This window comes from Ursus arctos, unplaced genomic scaffold (genome assembly GCF_023065955.2).
Source record: "Ursus arctos isolate Adak ecotype North America unplaced genomic scaffold, UrsArc2.0 scaffold_14, whole genome shotgun sequence".
Classification (NCBI taxonomy): Eukaryota; Metazoa; Chordata; class Mammalia; order Carnivora; family Ursidae; genus Ursus; species Ursus arctos.
In genome coordinates, this window is record NW_026622808.1 from 69794278 (window position 1) to 69801798 (window position 7521).

A 7521-nucleotide genomic window follows, 5' to 3' on the forward strand; every position below is an offset into this window, starting at 1 on the left:
TGCCTGGGTGGCTCAATCGGTTAAGTGTCTGCCTTCAGCTTGGGTCATGATCCCAGAGTTCTGGGATCGAGCCCTGCATCGGGCTCCTTGCTCAGCGGGCAGCCTGCTTCTCCCTCTGCTCTCTGCAGCTCCCCCTGCTTGTGCACACTCTCTTCCTCTCTCTCTCTGTCAAATAAATACATAAAATCTTTTTAAAAATTTATTTATTTGATCTTCCTCCTGTTCCTGGCACAGAGCTCCAAAAACCCTTGGAATTTCCTGTGATGACAGTGAGAAAGGTGTCTTTTGTTATGTTCCTGAGGTGACTTTTGGAAAGCACCTAAGAATGGGGGCTGGCCACCAGGGAGCCAACCAAGTGATTAGAGTTGGAACTCTCAGTCCTACCCCCTAGCCTCTGGACAGGGGAGAGAAAAAGGAACTGGAGACTCAATCAATTGCCAATGGCCAATGATTTATTTAATCATGCCTGGGTCACGAAGCCTCCCTAAAAACCCAAAAGGACAGTGTTCAGAGAACTTGCACGTTCAAGGAAAGTGGGGAGCTCAGATAAGGCATGGAAGCTCCATGTCCCTTCCCACATACCTTGATCTGTGCATCTCTTGCACCTGGCTGTTCCCAGTTAAATCCTTCTGTAATAAACTTGCCATCCAGTACGTTGTTTCTCTGAGTTTTGTGAGCTGCTGTAGCAAATTAATTGAACCTGAGAACAGGGTCGTTGGAACTTCCCATCGATAGCTGGTCCTCGGAACCATAGGAGAAAACCTGAACTTGCAGTTGGCTTCTGAAGGGGAGGACAGTGGTCTCCTAGGACTGAACCCTTAACATGTGGAGCTGATGCTATCTCCCGGTAAATAATGACAGAATTGAGTTGAATTGTAGGACACTGTAGGGGAGGAAAAACTTTTCCCCTCCTCCTTCCTAGGTTCTGCGGCTGGCCTAATCATTAAATTGGCCTAAGACAGATTCACAGGCTAACTAAACAAATGTAATTTTGTACATATGAGGACTCATAAAAATGTGAGACTCAAAGAAGTAACCAAAGCAGGCAGCTTTTTTACCTTTTAGATAAAGAAATAATAAATCTGTGCAGAATTGACAAGAGAAAGAAGTTGGGGCTTGGGGTAGCAAATTAGTGAAGAAGTAAACAAGGTTGATTTCTACAGCATTCTGGGCCCTGAATTCCCTATCTCTGGTGATAAGGATGTCTTCTACCCAAGTACCCTTCACATGGGAAATTTATTTCCTGCTTTCTGGGAGATAAAAGAGGGTCACAATGTCCTTATTGCACAGGCTGTTTCTTAAGTAACTTTAATTCAAAATAATCCATTTGCCAAAGTGGCATCATTGGGGGCAGCCTGCCCTGAAACCCAACAACACTGGTACAAGCAAGACAACTGGTCCAAAATGGAGTCACTTATGCAAATCCCTATGTCAACAAACTGAGAATTAATTACAATTTTAACTCTCCCTGAAATGGAATGTTAAACCAGTCAATTAGGAATCACCTGATCAGCACTAATTAGGTAATCGGCTTAATAAGTTCTCATCATCTCTTAAAGGAAAGTAACCTTGCCACCTTGAGATAACCAACCCACTTTTTCACCTAGTATAACTTCCTTGTTCCCACTCCCTTTTGCCTGTACAAGTCTTTCATACAGCTCCTCAGTGCTTCTTTCTATCTGCTAGATAGGATGCTGACTGCTTCTAACCAATCTTTGCTCAAACTCTTAAAATTGCTAACATGCCTCAGTTTATCTTTTAACAACACCCAGCTGGTGTTAGACAATTGCTTGGGAGAACCCACACGCTGGAATTGGGGCCAGAAATGGAAAGGCGTGGGCACCTGGGTGGCATAGTTGGTCAAGCATCTGACTCCTGGTTTTAGCTCAGATCATGATCTCAGTTTCCTGAGATCCATCCCCTCACTGAGCTCGATGTTCAGTGTGGAATCTGCTTGAGATTCTCTCCCTATCTCCCTCTGCCCCTCCCGCTCATTCTCTCTCTCTCCCTCAAATAAATAAATAAATCTTAAAAAGAAAAAAACACAGAAATGTAGAGGCCAAGGACAGAAGACATCCCCAGAGAAAGGATCTCAGCGATGCTGAGATTTGCGTTCAGGGTTCAGGACCCGTTCCTCAAGAGAGATGCTCTGCAAGCATTTCAGTTCCCGACCCTTTGTCCATTTGGGCACCAGCGAATGTGGTCTTTGTGAATAGGCATGTTGTAGTGTTTCTTTACTATATTGTTTACAGCAGTAAAATATTATGCACAACTGAAATACCCTTAAAAACAGATGTTATGGTAAGTTTGCAATTATATCAAACTAACGAGTTACCAAGAAACGATAATTTGAAAGAAAGAGAGTGTGTGGTCTAGACGACCTACAACTGGCCGTGAGCGGATCGCTGTCGAAGTTGAGTAATGGGTCAGGGTGGGGAGAGGATTCATTATAGTTTCTTTTTTCTTTTTTTTTTTTTTAAAGATTTTATTTATTTATTTGACAGAGATAGAGACAGCCAGCGAGAGAGGGAACACAAGCAGGGGGAGTGGCAGAGGAAGAAGCAGGTTCATAGCGGAGGAGCCTGATGCGGGGCTCGATCCCAGGGATCCGGGATCACGCCCTGAGCCGAAGGCAGACACCTAACGACTATGCCACCCAGGCGCCCCTCATTATATTTTCTATCTACTTTTTGTGTCTGTTTGAAATTTCCCATAGCAAAAATTTTATTTATTTATTTTAAAATTTATTTATTTATTTATTTATCCCTTTATTTGAAGTGGGGGGAGAAGGAGCAGAGGGAGGGACAGAAGCAGACTCCCTGCTGAGCAGGGAGTCCAATATGGAACTCCATCCCGGGACTCCAGGATCATGACCCGAGCCGAAGGCAGCCACTTAACCAACTGAGCCACCCAGGCACCCCCATAGTAAAAATTTTAAACAGGAAGAGAGAGAGAGAGAGAGAGAGAGAGAGAGAGATCATGGTATATCCACAGAGTGGAATATTATGCAGCCCTCATAAAGAACAACAACAATGTTTATAGACCACTTGGGAATAATTTCTAAGATATATTGGTAAGTGAAAAAAAAGCAAGGTGCACACCCATGTGTGTAACATGTTTACTTTTAAGAGCGAGGCACTCCCTCCCTATATTTGTTTCAACAGTGTAGAATAGCCCTGTAAGGGATACACATGAGTGTATCCCAGAAGATGGACCCAGGAAGGCCCTAGAGCTCAACCCTCTTATTTCGTCTCTCTCTGCATTCGCTTCCTGATGATCCAAATCACTAGGACCAGTCATGACCTTAAAAGCCATCAACTCTCAAATGTACAGCTTATATATGCATCTTGAATGCCTAACAGATACCTCAGACTGAATGCAGGGAATGAGATGCCTAATCCTGCACTTCTTGCCAACCTCCAGCAGCCCTGTCTCAGTTCACGAGAACCACATCCTCTCAGTTGTCCGGCAGCAAACCCTGGCTCAACCCAGGAATCCTCTCTTCCTTTCATACCCTGCATCCAATTCATGAAAACATCCTGCTGGTGTTATGCCTAGAATCCAACCACCTGTTAGCGCTTGGCTGAAGCTGTCATCTCTTACCTGGATTACTGAACAGGAAAATTCACTCTTTTTGGCACATGGTTCTATGAGCTTTGGCAAACGCACGGTCACATAACCACCACTACAGTCAAGATTCGAAACAGTTCCACAACCCTCTGAGAAACCCCTTTGGGATCAAACCCTCCCATACCTTTCAACCCTGGAAGCCCCATCTCTGTTCCTACCCCGACAAGCCTTTTCCTTCCCAGAACATCGCATGAATAGAAGCAGACAGTAGGTAGTCTCCGAGTCTAACGTCCTCCCTTTAGGATAACGCACTTGAGAGTCACCCACGTTGTTGTATGGGACCACACTGTGGGTTCCTTTTTATTGCTGTGCAGTATTCCACCGAGTGGATGGACCGCCATTTGTCTACCCGTTCATCTGCTGAAGGACAGGAAGACATTTTACTAGCAATGCATTGGTATTTTTGGCTCTTAAATTAGGCCAAAGTATTACCTATTCAATAAATAAGTAAATATTCTTTAAATGTAAAATATTGTCCTAAAGAAATCAGTGGGCCTAAGATCCTTTTGTTTTTAGTCCTTAGTGGATGAGTCATAAATGCTTTCTCACTGTTGCCTGTGTATGGACTTCTCACCACCCACCCCTTGCCCACCCCTCTCCACTCTGGCCATTATGAACCTGTGCGATCCTGCAGATGGACAGTGCTGACCCTCCTTGCCCTAACTCGGCCACCAGCTAATACCCTTTGCCTGACACACTTCTGGAAGCTTCCTCTATATCATGTCCCGAACTAGTCACAGTTTGAGAAAGTAAATACCAGAAACCCTCCATGAAACTGAAGAAAAAAAAAGGAAATTCACTGGCTGACGGTATAGCTAAAGCCCAGGTTCCAGGGGTTATCTGCTCATGCTTGAATCCCACCTCCGCCATCTGAAAGCCGTGTGGTCTTGGGCCAGTTACAAAACCTCTTTGTGCCTCAGTTCCTTCATTTGTGAAGTAGGTAGACATAATAGGTCCTAACGCACAGCGTTGCGAGCATTAAATGAAGTGGTATTTGTGTGGCACCTTGAACAATGCCTGGCGTAGAGGAAGTGCTGTATTACTGTTTGTTAAATTCAATAAATAAAACCTAACTAAAAAGTCTAGAGGAAGTGCCCCTTTTCACGTCAGCCTCATCCAGGGGCTCAGACGATGACACGAAGCCAGCAGCTTTGTTCCTCGCCCCTCTGGGGTGCTTCTGTTGCAGGCAGGCTCTCTCCTCATGATGACAGGATAGCTGTCAGCACCTCCAAGCTTACAGCCTCAGCAACCCCAAGTCCCTACATCGAGTCTCGTTGTCCCTGACGAAGCCGTGTGTCCCTGCACCAAGCAGAGACAGAAAATGCTCTGCCTAGCCAGGTGTGTCATTAGCTCACTCCAAGGGCCAGGAGGAAAGTGCAGGTGCTGTTGCCAGCAAAACACAAATCACACTATGCCTCACTATTGCACATTTTGTCTCTATCCTGACATCTATCCCACTGAGTTGAGTTTGCTTTAGGCCAGGCTGGTGCTCTGAAGCCCCCCCCCCCCCCCAAACCAATCCAAGTAGGCTGAGAATCCCTCACACATCTTTGACTGCCCAGGGCCTGACACAGGCAAATGCTCCATAACTGTTTCTTGACTGGACTCACCCCCAAACCGCTAGGCCACAAATACATCCCCCTCTGCAGCAGACTGCTGGGTCTCATACAGTTCCACAGGCTGGGCACGGTCCCTGGGAAATGACTGACAGGAAACGGCCTGCAGAATTGCGATTATTTGGGATTTGTTCTTAATGTTAATGCGATGCTGGTTCCTTTCTGTTTCTTTAATGCCATTTTGTACTAAGGTAGTTCAAAGTTCTTTACAAGCAGCTAGTAATTAATTCAACTTCATTAAGGCCAATTAATCCAGGATTAATTATAAATTTGCCCAGAGGAAGTTATTATACTTTGCTCTTTGATTTAGGTTTTGGCTTCTAAAGATTCTTTTAGGAGTGAAATGGAAATTTCCCTTTTCTCTGAGGGTAACTACCTTGCCAGTGATTGTGTTAACCATGTACCTTCCTCAATATGTCCCATACTAACCTCGGATGCGACTGTCCCTTGGGCCACCAGCTGTGCTACATGGCATTCCCAGCACTAAACAGATCTGCTAATGCCACTAGCCACAGGGTGAGGAAGAGGGTGTCCTGACAAGAACTCATCCTACATAGTTTCAAACCAGAGCCCTGTCTCATGCTGGCTGCGTGACTCACCATTTCTTCCACCTGCACATGGACATAATAATGTTTTACCAAATCTCTGTAGTCTACATTGGCCAGCATCCACGCCCTCCTTTTCTGAAAGGCTCCTTGATTCTCCTTGGAGGCATCACACCACCCTCTTCCAGGTCACTGTGGAGACTGACTCCCCTCTAGTTTCAGAATGAGTCTGAGACTCAGGTCCAGCCCACCAGCCATAGCAACTGGTTGGGTAGGGAACATGTGATCCAGTTCCACAACTGGAGGAAACCCTGGAATTGTTTCCCAGGGCAAGCAATACAAAACTGTGCTCTCTGACACCGGACTACAACCTAAAGAAATCAGTCTGGGCCTGTGATGGGGTCCCAGGGGGGGGGAGCCTGGCCATGGCAGGGTAATGGACTTCCAAAGATGGCCCTGTCCTAGAATCTGTGAGTATGTTAGCCTACATGGTAAAAGGGACTTTGCAGGTGGGATTCAGTGAAGGATCTTGAGATGCGGGGTTACCCTGGATTATCCTGTGGGCCTGATGAAATCACAAGGGTCCTTATCAGAAGGAGGCAGGAGGGTCAGAATCAGAGAGATGGCATCATGAAAGGCTCCGCTGACCATAACTGTCTTTGAAGATGGAAGATGGACATGAGCCCAGGAAAGCGGGCAGCCTCTAGAAGCTGGAAAAGGCAGGGCAGTGGATTCTCCCCTAATCCTCCAGAAAGGAATGAAGCCCTGCCAACACCTTGATTTTAGCCCACTGAGACCCATTTTGGCCACTGACCTCCAGCACTATAAGAGAATAAATGTTTTAAGCCACCAAGTGTGTGCCAGTTGGTTACCACGACAATAGGAAATGAATGCAAGCATTTAATTGGAGGACTGAATCTATTTCTGTATTTATTACATAAACAAATATCTCCTAATCCCCTCCCACCCGATCAGATAGAGGGGCCTTTACCAGGCTTGCTCCGCATCTTAGACCTAAGGAGCCCTAAGACTTACACCATAAACAACCTCAGTGCCTGTCTTCTGCTCAGACCTGCTGCTTTCATCCAGGCTACCCCGACCTCTGACTGCACTGCCATGCAACACCAGTAGGACAGAGCCCTGGGAGCCGTCAGGAGCTGCAGGCTCCGGCTGCTTTCCTAGGCTGACCCTGGGACCCAGCAGACGCTGACAGGTTTCCCCATTGCAGTGGGACATGCCTGTTGAAATGGAAACACTGCTCCCCAGCAGAGGAAGTTACAGTAGGAGACGCAGGACTAGCCCTTGCTGACCTGGCCCCTGTCTCCAGCCTGACTTCTACCTCTGCTGTCCACAGCAGTTCCTGTGGAGTCCCTGGGGTACTGTTTCGGCTGAAAAAAGCATGACAAAATGACCCACTGAGGCCAGGACACACACAGAGAAGGCAAATATTAAGGGGGGGGGAACAAGTTCATGCCTTTATATTCCCAGACTCTGACCACTTTCTGTGCCCTCCCGGACGCTAGAGTCCCTTGTGAAAGATGTCATTTAATTTTCTTAGAAATGCTATACATGAATGCTGTTACTGCTGTTTCACAGCTCAGGGAAGTGGACCTAGAGAGATAACTTGCTCAGAAAACATCAGGATTTGAAGCCAGGTCATCCATGCTGGAGTCGGAGCCTTCCACGCTGCCAGGAATGCAGGACCCTTCTGTTCCCGGCCAGCTGATCCT